Source organism: Amphiura filiformis, chromosome 1 (assembly GCF_039555335.1).
Source record: "Amphiura filiformis chromosome 1, Afil_fr2py, whole genome shotgun sequence".
NCBI classification, from domain to species: Eukaryota; Metazoa; Echinodermata; class Ophiuroidea; order Amphilepidida; family Amphiuridae; genus Amphiura; species Amphiura filiformis.
In genome coordinates this window covers 90,248,347-90,267,183 of record NC_092628.1, presented here as the reverse complement: position 1 = coordinate 90,267,183, position 18,837 = coordinate 90,248,347, and positions in this window count along the sequence as shown.

Genomic DNA, 18,837 nt, shown 5'->3' with positions numbered 1-18,837 from the left:
CACCATGTTCATTGAAGTGACAAGAGAATTGAATAGATGCGTGTATGTCCCATCAGAAAGTAATACAATTATTGGTACTCATGAATGCTAAAGATCGATGAATCATGCAGGTGGCCATTTCTATAACACATCATAAACCGGGAAGAAGGAAACTTGTTTCTGTTCTGGTTAAATAAATTAAAAGTTACATTTATTAGTCAAATTCGGTTCAATTTGTTGTTGTTGTTGTTGTTGTTGTTGAGAAAAATCTCTCTTGGTATAAAATGGCCATAGGCCTATGAGGGAAAGTTATTGTCAATTTTTAACGCAAGGATATGTGCACTGGACACGTAATGGTCGAATTGGATAGTGTTCCGTGTTCCATTTTGACGAAACGAATCGTAACAAACAAACAAAATAAAAAATAATAACAGTAATAATGATAACTTGAATATTGTCGTCAAAGTAAAAGTACATTTTTATTGTGCATTTGACGCGATTGGCGGCCATTGGTATATATAGGTTTTCATAAATGAAATTTCAACTCAAGCAGGGATATTTTACATTTGGAAAAAAAAAAAAAAAAAAAAAAAATACTACTCAAAATTTCTGTTCGGAATTGGAAAATCTCTCGGAGGATATAATGGCAATTTGAGCGAATTTTAATGTCAATTTCAAACATTTTATCGCAATCATTTTTTTTTTATTGTGGAAGCCATACGTGTTTCCGTTTTGGCATCAACTGGAATAAATTAATGAAGGAGTTGGAGTGTAGAATATATACGAGGCTAATAATATACAGACATGTATATGACATACAGTATTTAGTGTAGGCTTTGCAGACAGAATTTGCTTCCCTTTTCTTCTGTTTTTAATTGCAGGTCGTATTGATTTTACGAGATGGGGGATAGAAGGAAGAACGATAGACGAAAGAACGGGAACTTCTATCTGGAGAAAATTATGGGCCTACAACGGCTAACTACATTTAGTGCAGACAAAGAGACAAAGGATCTACATCTTCATTAAAATACAGTGTTTCCCTCAAATTGAGTAGTGTTGCATCTCGAATATTAACATATTATACAGTGCTTCGTGCGAGTAAAAATAGCATCAGCAATTATGGAACTGAATTCTAACATGTCTATGGATGGGTAGGCAGTGAGGAATAGAGGAATATCGGTTCACAGCTTGATGGAAAGGTCAACACTTTTAATATTTGGTATCAGTGGAAGGAGCTTATACAATTCTTTGGCAATCTATCCAGGTTAAACAATTCAGGAAGCACAGTAAGGATACAGTTGGAGGAATGAATCAATGGATCATTCAATTAATAAAAGTTCATACATTAAGCGCTGAACTGATCCGAAAGCAAGTAGTTGAAATTAGCGAGTTTTATCTCGGTACCAGCTAACCAAATATGTTATTGCATAAATTATCTTTGATATATTTGTACAAACAAGGGTCATTCCACATCGGACAACTTGACTTTGGCTAGTTGGACAAATAGCGACAAGCGTTATAGCAGAAATCAGATGGGATTGAAATAGTACTCAAATCAGACGTTAGTGTGCGCAAATATTGATGCCTTGCCTTTTGATGCCTTGTCATTTATGTATTTCTGGATCTGTGTATCCATAAGGGTGATGTACTAGCAACCTCTCCCTTCTTTATCGCATCGTCATTTTTTAACAATAAGCGTGCAATGTGGCTTCTTTGTGACGGGCCCACGGATGTTTCTTCTGCTTTTATCGAAATCGGCGGTGGTTTTCTTTTTAACTCTATGTCATAATGTACATTGATTTTATGACGATATTGCTATAATTTTGTTTCAATATTACCTTCTTTATATAGTTTTGGTGTGCTTATCATGTAGATTGAGGTTGTTTTGATAAGTAATTTTGTATATAAGGCCTAGGCGCTGTAAATCGCTATATCATAATCATGTTTGATGCTTGCTATAGTTTATGTTATTTGATATATAATTTTGTATTTAAGGCCTATGCTTTGTAAATCGCTATATCATATTTGATGTACTTGTAATTTGTTGTATAATTTTGTATTTAGGGCGTGCTTTGTAAAGCGCTTAGTGACATCTGTTTTAGCGCTTCATAAATGTTTCGTTATTATTTATATATTATTGACGTGGTTCAGATAATAAAACAAAAAAGATGAATTATGTTTACCTTTATCAAACAAAGAACAGAAAATTTCACCGCAAGTTGGTAAGACAAAGTTGTGATTTTTATCTATTAAATGAAGACAAATTAAATTTTTGCATAATGCATATTGCATGGGTTCTTGCTTTTGATCTCGAAATTACTGTTGCATTTACGTTGTGTAATAAGTACTGTGTGCATTGTTTGCTATTTTGCGTGGTTTATGATGTATATTCCACAGTAAATTGCATCTTGATCAATCGTGTCCTTTTAGGCTTACACTGTGCAATATATTGTTTGTCTTTTAAAACTAGTTTTAATATATTTGCTCGAACTCTTTGTATGTTCTAAAATTGTAAACTCAAATATTGTTCTCATTTTTTACAATGTATGTGGTTTTATATAATACCATGTTTGTAAAGCGCTTTGAGTTCTTTTGATGTGATTGCACTATATAAGAAATTATTATCATTTTATTATTATTATTATTATTATTATTATTATTATTATTATTATTATTATTAGTTCTCCAGTAGTCAAATTACAGTATTCTCTTTTACGGTGTATGTATGTCACAATGTTAAATAGGTTCACCTAGATGATACACCCAGAGACAAAAGGAAATTCACCTAAGTGGGCATGAAACACGTGGGGGCATTTGCCAAAACATGGGAAGTCGACAGTGGCATATAGGGCCTACATTTGAACATCACATGTAGGCCTTGAGGGATGAAAATTCAAATAACGCCAATATTAAAGCAGGCTAATAATCATTGGGTTTGTTTGTTTTGTTTGGCATTGAGTTTTCTCATACGTAAATCTACCCAAAAGATAGTAGTACATTGTAAGAGTATTTATTGCCCGTCAGACTTTATGTTATTCCAAACATAACGATGGCTAATGCATTGGTCAATTGAACCGTCAATCATTTTCTTCACCGCAAAGCTCGGCGGAAGGGTAGATGTCATGTAAAACATAAACTACAATCAGAGGGGCGGAAGTCAGGCAAGTTCCTTGACTTGTCTACGGAACTTGGTTGGCAGCTTTTTGGATCATTTTTCTAAAATGATCAATTTAATGTACATAATTATACATATATTACATTAATAAATTCTATTTAGTCTTTCCAATCTTCGTGGGTATTTGCCTACTAGAAGATTTGGCGTTGGTTTATGCTGATGCCCACCATGTAATCTAAATATGAATATAATATGAAAATGAGAAAGGGGTCAGCCATTTAATTTCTTTTGATATATGTAAGTCCGCGGCTTTTTATATTGTCGTCGTTAGATGCAGTCTTTATATTCTATCCATTGTAAAATGGAGTCTTTATATTTTCTCTATCGTTAGATAGTGCATTCCCTGTTAAGGGAACTTTTGGTTTATATGCGCAACTGGCTTTCGAAGTAATTGTTTGGGAGGCTCGGTCGGGTAATTACTCCGAGCGAAAAAGTTGACCATAAATCAATAAATATTAGTTGGCTGATTCAATGAATTTTCTCAAAGCATTGCATGAATAAATTATGCGTTCTTTCTGAATGTCTGATAAGATGTCCAAAAATTGGTGTGAGGCATTTCTTTATTTCAGTGTCTAGGGATAATGCAGTTTAATTCGCTTGTCGAATGAAACCTAAGATTATCTCGCGACTGAAATGGCCTTCCGTAGTGAAGTCACGTGATAGTTTCATTATTTTCCCGGTGGCGGAAATCGCCTTCCGTAAGGAAGTCACGTGATAGTTTCGCGGGCAAGGTCTCACCCCGGGTTGCCGTTAGGTACATGTGTACCGGCTTTCATTCTATATCAGTCAAGCATTCAGAATCGGACGTGAAATTTTTCCCACCCTCCACACCCTTTATGTCAAGGTTGATCTGATTAAAATTGATCAAAATAGAGGACAGGACGTCAAAAATGAGTATCGCAAGAGTGAGACAAATCACATGAAGGTTTCATCTTTATTAAGTCAAAATGTAATTAAGAATGAAATGAAATCAGAACATGTTGGATGTCACGGTTCCTTGTGTTGCATAATAGTATGACTATATGAGTGTACGTGTGTGAGTAGTTCAATTCAGCTTCAGTTTCTATCTCAGCAACATGTTCTATTCTGTTGCGCAGCTGTAATATTTATTCTCAGTGAAATAGTGTGGTGAAGTTTGCTTCTGCCTCAGAAGCATTAGTAAAATTGATTTTAATTTGTGCCATTTTGAGTCAGGAAGGAGAAAGGAAAACATAATTGGTTGAGAGCCCTCGGGTTAGAATATACTGATGTTCTTTCCGTGCGGAATAGTATGACTAAGGGCGAGAGTGCGTGAGTAGATCATTTCAGGTTCAGGTCTAATTCAGCAACACGTTTTATTCTGTGGCGCAGTTATAAATTTTCAAATATCGTTGTAAAATAGTGTGGTTAAGTTGCTTGTTCTTCAGAAACATTAGTAAAAGTGTTAAAATTTATGCCATTTCAGTCTTTGGCGGTATTTTGGTTGATGAATGTTGTGTATAGCGGGAAGGAAGGAATCAACACCAGGTTGGCATGGGGTAGCTAGACAGGGGCCAAGTACTATGCCCTCAGATTTTTCTTGTTCAACAAAATATAAGTAAAAAGGAAATATTGTGATCAAGTTTTTATGAGGTTGCGCAGCCGCCTAGTTATCGCGTTGAATTCTAGGGTATGCTGTCCTATTGTATTTAAAGTATGCATCATAACCTAGTGATGCATACGATATCATAAGCTTTCAAAGCATGGCAATGTGTGTCAAGGAATCTGGGGCAGCTTTTTGGATCATTTTTCTAAAATGATCAATTTAATGTACATAATTATACATATATTACATTAATAAATTCTATTTAGTCTTTCCAATCTTCGTGGGTATTTGCCTACTAGAAGATTTGGCGTTGGTTTATGCTGATGCCCACCATGTAATCTAAATATGAATATAATATGAAAATGAGAAAGGGGTCAGCCATTTAATTTCTTTTGATATATGTAAGTCCGCGGCTTTTTATATTGTCGTCGTTAGATGCAGTCTTTATATTCTATCCATTGTAAAATGGAGTCTTTATATTTTCTCTATCGTTAGATAGTGCATTCCCTGTTAAGGGAACTTTTGGTTTATATGCGCAACTGGCTTTCGAAGTAATTGTTTGGGAGGCTCGGTCGGGTAATTACTCCGAGCGAAAAAGTTGACCATAAATCAATAAATATTAGTTGGCTGATTCAATGAATTTTCTCAAAGCATTGCATGAATAAATTATGCGTTCTTTCTGAATGTCTGATAAGATGTCCAAAAATTGGTGTGAGGCATTTCTTTATTTCAGTGTCTAGGGATAATATTGGCTGGTTATTTTTCACACAGTGATGTTAACTCGGCATGTGCCCATTCTTCCAACGTACATCATTTGTAGAGTTCACGCGTCAATGGTGAGAGCACTGTGTATTGTGTATAGGAAAACGGACAGTAACTGCAGTATGTACTATGATTACAACTGGCAAAATGATGGAAGCAAAATACTTGTAAATGTACCCAGTTGCATAAATTAAGAAAAGTAAACGAAACCACGGTCAACCACCCATTCAAAATTATGCGATATACCGGTACGCCAGATTCAAACTCAGATTCAAACTGCAATTCACATGTATAATGGGTAGGCTTACGTCATGTACGTGTATAGAAGTAAAATAAAATCATAGGCCTATTATCACCGCAACACCTCAACTTATACCGTATTCTGTAAGCACCGGCAAATTGTAAGGATTAAACTGACATCGCGGTCAACAACCGATGAATCCCCCCTCATTTTGGAACATCATGTATTGTTGGTAATAATGCTTCCCTACCTCGCAGTTAGCATGTGGTCAATAGGGGACGCGTACTCTGCATTCAAATCAGTAAAAAATTTGGTTAAAAATGCCCATTCCCACTGTCATACCCAGCGGCGTTAATTACAATAAATGAAATGACAAATATCGCAAGCCATAAACCAATAGGGAGTAACCATTGTTCAATTATCACAATTATTTTATCAAGTCGGGTTTAGATGCCGCGATATACAGACCGACCGACCGACGATGACATTGACCTCCTAGTTACATTGAACTACATTCGAATGTCCGATGCTACAAGTCGACCCACTTCAGGTCGCGAAAGTTCGATCGCAACGCAATGCGTCCTTTGCGATGCTTCAATTGTGCGCATCAAACATAATTTACTAATTGCACATCAACTTGTGTCCAAAGGCATGCCGATGCCGATAGATCAGCATTGTTGGTTCATTTCGGCATTGTTGCTGCATCTCGGCATTGTTGGTTCATTTCGGCATTGTTGCTGCATTTCAACATTGTTGGTTCATTTCTGCATTGTTGCTGCTTTTCGACATAGTTGGTTTATTTCGGTATTCATTTTGGCATTGTTGGTTCATTTCGGCGTTGTTGCTGCATCTCTGCATTGTTGGTTCATTTCGGCATTGTTGCTGCATTTCGGCATTGTTGGATCATGTCTGCATTGTTGCTGCTTTTCGGCATTGTTGCTGCATTTCAACATTGTTGGTTCATTTCTGCATTGTTGCTGCTTTTCGACATAGTTGGTTTATTTCGGTATTCATTTCGGCATTGTTGGTTCATTTCGGCATTGTTGCTGCATCTCTGCATTGTTGGTTCATTTCGGCATTGTTGCTGCATTTCGGCATTGTTGGTTCATGTCTGCATTGTTGCTGCTTTTCGACATTGTTGGTTTATTTCGGCATTTTGATGCCGGCATTTATTCTTGCCGAAGTGTTGGCTGCGACGGAACAATATTTTTAGCATGTTAGCACCTATGTATGCCTATTGTACAAGACACGTAGGCCTACAGGTGGCAACAGAAAACATAATTACAACATTATGACTCAAGCCTGTCCAAAAAGGCAGTACTCCCGGCCAGGAATAAGTGCATTTCTGATGTTCAAGTGCAATGCCCTTTCAAACTCCTTCAAGCAATATCTTCAGTCGTATCAATCTTATACCCCTGGGCTTGAATCCCAATGGACGAATCACATATGTAAACTAATTTTTCAAAGTTTTAACGAGACCCAACTATAGGCATTCCCTGCCTATTAGCCCTTGGACATGGACTTACTGCTCCACATTCTCCCCTCGGTTTCTTGGTCCTATAGGTCATTGATTTCTACCGAATTGTCAACGAACCTTTCATCACTTTGTTAAATTTACACTTCCGATTTTTGCAGATGGTTGTCCAATTAGAACCCAAGATATCTGCTGGGGTCTGAGGATGCCCAGCAATGATCCCTTCAGCGCATTGGATGCGAGGACATTTTAATTCGGCTGACGCTCTTTTTCGGCCTGACTGGTTCTTTGCTGGTAGCAATTGCCACTGTAGCTCGTGCGTAACATCTAAGAGAATTTCTGACTCCGTAGATGTTTTAATCATTAAGCATGGTAAGCGGGATTGATCAACATTGATCACTTCGTCTGCAAACTTGAGGTCAAAGACCCCTAAAACCACAGCTTATATTTTAAATGTTAACCCATCCTCAATGTCTTACTTGGATTTTAGATGATGTCCTTGCAGGCCTCGGCTATTGTAATGTTTGAGCATGTTCAGTGATCTTCTCCATTCAAGCTCATTTGCCCCTCATAGGCTATGTTCTTTTATATATTTTGCTTGCCTTCTTTGAAAAAGAAAGAATGTACAGGATCAATTGAATCGCTATACGGTTGTGTTGCAAAGCTTTCCTGATAATATTTGCTTTATGTAGCGAATGTTCTTTGTGTCGCAATTTCATTTCACCTTTGTTGTTTTATATTATTTATTATTATCATTAATTTAAAGTTTGAATACATTTTCCTTCGTATAATACAATGTTGTTTAATTAAATAATATGCATTTCAATCTCGCTCTCATCATCTGAAGGAATACTCATATATTATATAATTGCGAAGTCGCGCATGCACATGGGCATCATGGTGGAGGCGTAGGTTGTATTTCTATTTGGAAGGTTCTTCACAATGTTCATGATGTTTTTACAAAGCGCATAGAATTACTCTGCAGTGAAGCATTCGGTGATTTATAAACGCTTAATTTAGAGCAATTTAGTTACAAACTAATTACTGAAAGTCAAGTTCAATAAATATGTCAACGGAATTAAGTTGATGAGGTGAACTTCAAGGAAAACCAAACTTATAACAATAGGTCTCCAGGGTGAAATAAAAGTATCGAGAAATTAGCTAACTCTAAACCTCTATGGGATGAGACAGGTAGAAACGCCTATCAGTGGTGAGCCGCTAGGTCACGGGGGGACGGCGGTTGCACCCGGTTACTCAATTCAGACGGGGATTCAAGGTGATTATAGGTGAGTTAGGCGAGAGGAAGATTGGAGCAAAGGGACCTGGCTGCTGGCGCCGGGCGTTCAGGCTCACTTCAAGTGGAAAACCTAAAGTAAACCTATCAGTTCGCAACCGACGACAGAATTGTTGCAACATTTTCTCATCCAATATAACATGAGAAACTGGAAATAGAAACTTCCACCCATGGGATACAACTAACTTGCAATGCTAACAGGTTTACTGTTTCATATTTTGTGAATTATGTGTTTGTAATTTGGAGGTATTGGTAAATGTATCGATTTTGTTCTACGTGATTTCAAATATCATTTAGCCTACCGGAGGTTATATTGTACCGAGACTGGTACCCTTGGTATAAATGTTTGTAAGTGTATAAACGTACAAAATTTTAAAACATCTCCCCCTAACCTGGACATGCTCTGGATAACTACAGCCTGTCTCAAAAAAAAATTGTGCAAGTGAAAAGCGCCCTCTTTGGCAATTAGAAAATACCGTTGTGACATGATGCTTACATCAACTTCACGGGCGCAGTCTTAGCTCTCAAATGCCGTTTGTTTTGTTCAATTTGCTTGTTCCAATTTCGAGATATGTTTATTTAACAACAAAAGGGTAAAATCACAATTGTGCCACTTTTACTAGGGAAGAGAGCTGTACATGTAAATCAATGATAGCTGATGTTGATGCGTCTAATGCACTCTCCCCTTTGGGGCGCATGCATTAGACGCATGCGCGTTCATTAACCTATAACAATTATGTATAAGTGCCCAATATTCATGATATTTGTTTGTCTTTTAACATGCCTTAAGTGACTAGGAGTACAGTATTTACCATGATAAAATCATTGACATACTCATGTATTTAATTTTTTACAGCAGAATGTGAAATATTTATTTACCTTTTAATCTCTTTTAAGTGGAAAAAGAGAATCATCATTCCTGCATCATGATAAAACAGTAAAAATAGTCAAACAAGTTTTGAATTGTGTAATCGATGCATTCTTTTGCTTTCACGAAGGAACTCTTGATAAACTTGATGCTATCACTGTTACATGTAAAGCCCTCTTCCCTAGTAAAAGTGGCACAATTGTGATTTTACCCTTTCGTCTTTAACTAAACATATCTCGAGATTAAAACAAGCAAATAGAACAAAACAAACGGCATTTGAGAGCTAAGACTACGCCCTTGACGTTGATGTAAGCATCATGTCACAACGGTATTTTCTAATTGCCAGAGAGGGCGCTTTTCACTTGCACAATTTTTTTTGAGACAAGCTGTATAGCAAGACCCAAACTTACACCCCCATCTAATGATGCGCCCCTAAAGCCATGATTACAAAACACGACGCATCACCAGTCCTTTAACATCAAAGCATAATCAGTAATTATTATTTCAATGTTAGAGTTACAAGGGGTGGACACAAAGTTCCCGCAACCACATAAACAATGATGAAGGTTTCCTTTCTCATACAAATAAACTCCTCTTGCATATACGTGTGTCACGAATGCGAGACGTCTCACCCCGAAACCTATTCGCCCCAAAAAAGTTCACCCAATACACATTACATACCACGACCAGTTCGCCCCAATACACGTACATACCACGACCAGTTCGCCCCAATTGACTCACCGTGTATAACGTTGCCGTAGCGTGCATAGTACTAGTAGTGTTAAACATGATGTAAATTACTTATAAATCGCCAGTGTAATAATTTATATAATATATGGCAAAACAAAAGATTATATAAAAGAAAATAAAAACAACAAAAAACTCTTACTCTTGCGAGTTTTGTGTATTTTTATTTTACCGACTCAAACTCAGTTAAAATAAGTTTGAGATGTTCAAAACTTTCAAAACTTGCAGTCCTATAAACATATTAAATCAGAGAAGATCTTCTTTGACATAATGAAACTATTAAAGACTGAAAAAAAATATATTTGGCAATTTTGCGTACAACTAGTAAAACAAACGCCAGCAGCAGCTTTGAGATGTTTTGTGGGTTCCGTGCTGTGCACCCGGACTGTGCACTGACTTTTGCCCGCTTTTTGCACCGCGTGTAAGCGGCGGATATTTGCTGCCACTTCCGCGAAAACGCGAACTTGTCGTGGTATGTACGTGTATTGGGGCGAACTGGTCGCGGTATGTACGTGTATTGGGGCGAACTGGTAGTGGTATGTACTGGTGTGGGGCGAAACGTCCTGACACCGTGTGGCACTAGCATAGCACCAAAGGTCTGGGTCAGCATGGTCAGGTGAGTAATATAATTAGCACAAGGACACGTGAATCAGAAAACATTGAAATCATGGCGGCAAATTTGAAACTGCCGTGCCATGCTGGTGAAGCTCGGCAACGCCAGTACTACAAGTACAATCCACGCCAATGCACGTATATGATAATGAAGCTGAAGCACGTGGCACAGTTACAGTGTGGGCACCCCAGTTTAAAGATGGTGTGTCCACACCCACAGACTCTAGACTTTGCGCCAGATGGGTGCCTCATCATATCCGAGTATGACGCAGGAACAAAGGGGGCCGTACACGTTGAACAAGTATGAAGCTGGTAAAAGACGTGCATGGTTGCACAAAATAAAACACAGGTAAATATTTACCACGTTACAAAATTTGGGTATAATAGATATAAAAATAGCTCTCATTGAAGGTCCAGAAGTGTCATCTGTACCGAACTTGTAATTCGCTGACTACCAATCTTCACTTTTTCTTGGAATTCTCCTGCTTCTCTCATTATTCTTTCAGCATATTAAGTTGAAATGTTGAGAGGACAAGATGCAGCTTTGTCTGACACCCCAGTCTTGCAATTTTGAACCACTCGGTCTGACAGCCGACTCCTGGTTTTGATAAGATCCAGCACATGCCATTTGGCAATTTTTAGTCATACTGTACTCTTTGTCGTCACCATTTTCTCTGAAAATTTTCTGCGAAGGCAGTTTGCCCCCCCTTCTTTCATTACTTGATTCCACATGTCTTGGTGCATGGGAAACACTTCAATGAAACAAAAGTACATGCAGTGATACAGGGTGTCCCCTGCACTTTTCAATGATGTTCTCTAGTGCCCAATCCTAACTGCTTCTAACACTAACAGCACGCGAAAAGAGGGGACTAATGCTGAACACTAAGGCGACCAAAATCATGGTTATATCATCAGATGAAAGGAATGATTAAGAAGAGAACTTCACTGACACTTGATGGTGATTTCATTAAGAAGAGAACTTCAAGCAGAGAGGATTAAGAAGAGAACTTCACACTTGATGGTGATTTCATTGAAGAGGTGCAAAGTTTTTGAGTTTCTGGGATCCATCATGCAATATATTTTGATGTTATAATTATTGCATTGATAAAGTGTAATAAGTAAATAAATAAATATCAAAGGCGACTGTATCCAAAAGATCAAGCATATGGTCCTGTGTCACAACCTGGGGTACATTTGTGTTACATAGTAAAAGCTGGCATATAATTAAATGCTATTTAATACTGGCATGAGCGTGATAGGTGCAACAAGGACTGCATGTCAACCGAAAGCGACCCCAACTTCCAGCCCCCGAAGACAAAATAATAGTGCGTCCCTAAACGACGCGTCGCAGCAATTAGTGAAATCGACCGTTTTGAGGGGATGTAATTAAATGCACTTATATAGACCTACACTCAAAAGATCGCTTTGATTTGCAGGTTATGTTAGCACACCTATACTGGGCAAAAAAATGGCATTTGCTTATATTTTCTCTGATTAGTGCCTTTAAGTGTTAATTAAAGTGAAGTTGCGCGTGGCACGCTGCGTAAAGTTTGTGTTTATCGCTATATTATGTGGTGAATGAAAGGGCAAAATGATACGGTATTGCCAGTCAAGCACGTGCCATGACGTCATCATGGTGTAATATGAGAAACGTTCTTGGCTCTTTTCGATACGGATGATTTTGTATTCATTCGTAAACAAGCTACAAGCTCAAATTCCATGTGAGGACCAGCTAAATACCAATTAATTAAATTCTAATAGTTCATGCATTGGCCTGGAAAACTTGTATCGGGATCAAAATACAGGGAATGAATTAACCTGTGCATCTTCCTTTGGCACGATGTTACGCGTACGGCACATATTGTCCTCAATTTTCATTTTAGCATTGAAATTGCAATTGTTTTGCTCGCTTCTCGTGCATTTGTCCCGGTAATGTTCTTTTAGAAGCTAGTGGGACAATTTGGAAATTTTACCCCCTGGCTCGGTGACTCCGGTATCATCCCCCTTTGAATTTCAGCACTAAAATAACAAAATTTCGCGCGCTTCGCACGCACTTTATCGACTTTACGTGCGCTTGTTCAGTAAAGGAATTCTGATGGGGACAGCTTGGAAAAAAATGGGGTTTCAATTGTGGGGGAAGGGTGTCTTCTATCCAAGGAGCCAGAGGTGGCAATCATGTTACCGTGCCCAGTGACCATCAAAAGGTAAATCCGGCCATATACCAGCTAAATTTATTTCTCGCGACACCGCGCCGCCCCCTGAGAAAATGGTCTAGCGACGGCCCTGCATATTATTATAGGGCCGACTGAGGCCTACATTATAGTTTATGCGCGTTTTGCCATAAGCCATGTATGATAAACTCTCTACATATATGGCACGCGAGACAAGACAAAAAACGGCGAGACTTAAAAAATGACGTCCAGTTTAAAAAATGACGCCGAGAATAAAAAAAATTAACGTCGAGAATAAAAAACAACGTCGAGAACGAAATGATAACGTCGAGAATGAAATAATAACGTCGAGTTTTAAAATACAACGTTGAGTTCAAAACGATGACGTTGAGATTGTAAAACCAACGCCGAGTTTGTAACGGGCCGAGTTTTTCGCGTCCAGATTTTTTCGCGTCCAGATTTTTTCGCGTCCAGATTTTTTCGCGCCGAGAAGCGCCCTCTATAGTCTTTCTGTATATATTATATCTCAATACTAGTAATTATTATAAACCATGCAATTTATTGATTATTTACTAATATTATTCATATTTGAAAGAAACAACAATGATAAAGATAGCACTTGAGCTGTGATGTTTCATTGTAGGTAATTGCTATGCGTGTTTGTTTAAGTCCATGATAGTGATAGTGTCTCCTTATCTATGGTTGAATCCAGCATGGTCTTGACTTGGTGGAGGTCAGTGCAAAACTGCCTTGCACATGAAAAAGCACATAGTATGGGTGGGTTACCATGGTTATCAGGTCAAATTGAAAGGATAGGACAGGAAATGGGCAAGGTCAGTGATGTAATGTTAGGTATGGGTAGCAGGTAGGGTCAAAATGGGTTAACAAAGACACATTGGGTATGGAGGCAACATAAGACAAAACATGAAATTTATAGGCCTGTACCTGTTACAATAATTTGAGTGATAATTCATGTTTGACCAATTGGGTGTACAGGGTGTCCCAGAAAAATAAAAAACTGGACCTAAGTTGAGAAATAGGCATCAGAATCCAAATATTTAAAAAACAGCGTATAGCCCATATAATACGATGATTTTACTTGAATCGGTTGAATGATTGCGATTACATAACGCATGAATCAATCACTTCATTTCAAGTTTGAAAGAAAGTTCATTCAGAATCAGCATTTTATAGACAATCACCCAAACAAAGCAGGTATAAGTCAAACTAGACATTAAATGAAAATACAGGATCGAACATAGAGAATACAACATATTATTATCAGAGTTGTAACGAGTCAAGTCATTTCATGGTCGAGTCGAGTCATTTCTGACAATATCTCGAGTCGAGTCGAGTCAAATGACTCGAGTCACTGTACAATCTCTATGGGGAAAATTTGAAAATCCGAGTCGAGTCATTCCATTTTTGAAAAGTCGAGTCTCGAGTCGTGACTCGTTACAAGTCTGATTATTATGAACATGAGAAATTAACTATCATTATTTAACATGTTTAAAGAACGTTTTTTAAGCAGAATGAATGAAATTAGCAAGATCAGTGCAGTGATGGCATCATTCTCATTATCGCTCATAATGAATATAAACTTATTATTATCATTAAGGTTGCCAATATCAAAAATTCAAACAAAGTATATGCCAATGGGCTTTATATTTTGGTAAAATTCTTTTCGTTCTTTAAATAATCTGTTAATAAGTTTAATCTGTTCAATAAGTTTGTTGCCAAATCAAAGTTTTCCCGGACAAAATGTTACTTTAAATATTGTCCTGAATAATGAATGCAAAAGTTTTAAACAAAACATTGCACAGTATCAACAATTACACTGTAAATTGGCTAGAACACGTCCCCCTAAAAATCATAATAGAAGAAACAAAGTAATAATTCATGCATCTTCCTTTTTAGCACCTTTTTTGGGCCCAAATGGGTAAAATTACACAATTGTACGCGCTTCGTGCGCGATGACCCATCAAATAGCAAAACGCACGTTCATCTAGGGCTAAAATAGTCCAAAATTGAAATATTTTCGTGCGCACAAAAAGTCACATCAGCGAAACCGGAATGCTCGTCCCCCTACTAGCGCCCCCTCCCCCCTAGATGTTAATGCTTCCACCGCGACTGAAGAGGACTAAATTTAATGAGATACACAATCTTTATAAGGAAGGGGTGAGCAGTATGAAAAAGTGGGGGGGGGGGCACTTCAATATGAAATGGACATAGGTGTAGGGCTGACACTTTCACAGTAAGGGGCATTTGGTGAGAGCAAAATATAAAAAATATGGGGTCATTGGGTGAGAGCATACATATTGGCATTTGGTGAGATCAAAATGCACAAAATATGGGGTCATTGGGTGACAGACGGACCGTTTGGATCTAAATTAGTCGGGGCATTGGGTAAGAATGACCTTTTTTAAAATAGGGTCTTCGGACGAGACCCTAGAAAATTGAATTTCTAGTTCTAAATGGCTTCAAATGGCTTTGTTATTTCAAAATAAGTAACAAAATCAGTGATAGATGACTCGTTGCTGTTCAAATGGATATACATGTATAAGGGTCTTTGGGTGACAGATCAAAGGGAAAATATAAGGAATATTTGGGGTGACAGAGCATGTGATAACAAAAAAAAATATAGGGTCTTTGGGTGACTGCGGTGCTGAAAAAGGGAGTCTTAATGGCCCTACATACGCGTCACGCGTCAGGAAAATATAAGGAATATTTGGGGTGACAGAGCATGTGATAACAAAAAAAAAATGGGGTCTTTGGGTGACTGCGGTGCTGAAAAAGGGAGTCTTAATGGCCCTACATACGCGTCACTTCCCCGCGGAAATAATAATATTATAATAATATGATGCACAATACAATGAGCTAAACGCCGCTTTTTACACATGATTTTTCCGATGCCTATTTCTTGACTTATGTCCAAATTCATTCACCAGGGTATTTCTGGTACACCTTGTATATCATGTTATGCTGGTTATTTAAATTTCACACGACATAAGAGTCATTCCATTGAACTGACTATGGCAAGTATACAGCTAGAAAGGTCGTAACTTAATTACACAAATGCTTTTCTACCATATTCTTCCTAGTCTTTCCACGGAATTAACCTCGGAATCAATGTCTGTCCTCTGAATCTCACTCATAAGATTGGCCACACTCACCATATTCTTTTATTTCCGCCATTGCAGATATTGAATGATTGACTAGCTATTTGGACCATGTCAACATGGCCAATCAGAAAATATAGAGGGCGCTTCTGGACGCGACAAAAATCTGGACGCGAAGAAACTCGGCGTTACAAACTCGGCGTTGGTTTTACAATCTCAACGTCATCGTTTTGAACTCAACGTCGTATTTTAAAACTCGACGTTATCATTTCATTCTCGACGTCATTTTTTCATTCTCGGCGTCATTTTTTAAACTGGACGTCATTTTTTAAGTCTCGCCGTTTTTTGTCCGGTGTGGCGTGCCATATACATAGACTGTAGATGCTGTCCTTTATACGAAATCCTAATTATCAAACGATGCATGCAACAGTGCGAGTCTGACCATGGAAGTCGCTAGTACTTCCATGGTCTGACAAAAATTAGCCTACCAATCTTATGTCACGTAAAGAAGTAGTTGAACAATTCTGGTTTCTATTAGAACGCATCCGATCCTACTGAGTTTACGCAGTACCAAAAGTTCGCGACGGGGCGCGTCAAATCATCTCGCAGGTGCGGACACCATAGGGTTGGCGTAATAAGGATTGATAAGTGCGGCGAAGACCAAAGCTACACTGCGGCGACTGCGGCAATCAAGACCCACTACCTGTCATGTCTGAACGCAGGTGAAATCAGGGAACAAAATAAAACCACGTGTAGCCGTTCTCTACTTTGATAATTTTCATGTCATATTTCAGGCCATGTTGAGTTTATTTTGACAATTTGAGGGGTCAATGGATAAAATTAGCAACAACTTCTGATTGCTGTTTCCGCTTTTAACTTTCAGAAGATATAGGTGGTCTTGTTTATGTGCATCAAAATTTGTTGACTTTGGTATTTTATTTTGCGTCTAGATTTTAAACTATTTACAGTTTTATTGTATTGGGAATTTCTAATGGGTCTAAAATTAAATATCAACGTGCACGCAGTTTGATCTCTAAGTTATTTCGAGCAATAGTTGTTCATAAAGTTTCATAACGTATTGGCTATTGCACTATTCTTGTTTTTGAAAACTTGCTTAATGATCAACTGAAGTGATCATTTTTACAGAAACAAATTCGAGTCGCTGAAAAGATAAATAGGCCTAAATGTGGTGTTTTTAATTTTATTAATTAGCAAGTTCGCGATCGAGGGGGGGGGGGGGTGAGCCGCGACAACGAGCCGTGAGAAGCGTCGAGTGCGAGCTGAAAAGCAGAGTGTGGTTCCAAGAGTGTGTGGTTCAATCCCAGTAGTTTCTCTCCCTACACACAGAGATATATTTACACGTTATGTAAAAAAACACGATGTTAAATAAATTATACATAAAATTTGTCAACAGCTTTTACCAGAAATGTTCAAGGCCCTAAGCCTAATGTGAATATGTAAATCGACACGCACAAAAAAGGCCTACAATACTGGTGCAACATTGTGGTTATCGGGAAGTGAAATTCGCTTGGCACTGTTCAAAATGCATTTGGCATCCCATGCCCCGGCACATTCCCTTGCTTTTTCCAAGTTGGCTTGTGTGCCGGTCGGGATTTCTGTTTAGGCCCTATTTGATCTCTTGTTTGAATTGGAACACTTTGGATTAAAGTGTTCTTTCTTCTGATGCCAAAATCTCCATTTTGGTAAGTAAAATGTGTGGTGGAGATGAGATAGTGTCAATCTGGTCAGAAAATAGAACACTACTAAAACCAAACTAGCTTAATCCCGAACTTTGCATCCTGCTATATTATAGTACTGATGCCTACCCCATCCTGCATCGCGTCGTCTGGTCAGTTACTGATGGGTCTGCTGATGGGTGGTAAAAATCCAAAAATCTGGGCCTGGTAAAATTCAGATTAGTAACATTCTAGCGCCCTCTATATCGGGAGTACATAGTGAACATAACGTGCAAAATGTGTAGGTACTATGCATGAGCACCGGGTTATGACTTTTATACAAGTTCCATTTTCTTGAGTGGCTGGGCCTCCATCACGCTCTTCCTATACTCTTGTCAATTTGAAAAATTGTTCCACGTGATTAAATTGCAATAATATTCTCGTGAAAAGAACATAATAATTTTAAAAAAAGCAACATGTGTCAAGGCAAATCAAATTTTGTCTATCATAAATGTCACCATATTCATCTGGGTGCCCATTTCTGGGCGGTTTGTTTACGTTGTCTAAACCACGCGTGACCAAAAGGTTGAAATGGCCAGGATTTGGACTACCATTAAAACTTTTGTCTAGTTATATAGCAGCCGCTTGGAAGTATCATTAAGGATGATTAGTAGTGTAAAGTGGCAGTGATTAGCCGTAAAATCCCCCGAGTTATATGAACCCGTGTATCGCACCGCCATATATGGATCTGACATTACATTTATCACACTTATTTATGAAATATTATTTGGGGAAATTGATAGGATGTCATAAGTTTGTAAGTAATGAGAAAATATTGTGATAAAAATTTGGGTGGTCTTTAGCCCACATAGATTTCGTTTTTGAATTCTTTGTAGAAGACGAACGAGGTTCCGGTATTAAAATCTACATTAAAATCCTGATACGGTAGTCCAATGTACCACTCATAGCAGCATATCGTCAACCTGCTACGCTAATTGCCTATTAAAGTCATTTTTTTGTAATTTTGAGAACAAAGACCAAGATGTCAAGCATGCATCAGTTACGTAATCACCCTAATTATTTCGGATTATTCCCTATCATTTGTATCATTATCATTTGTTCTTGTGCAAAGATTGGTGAATAAATATGTTTAAA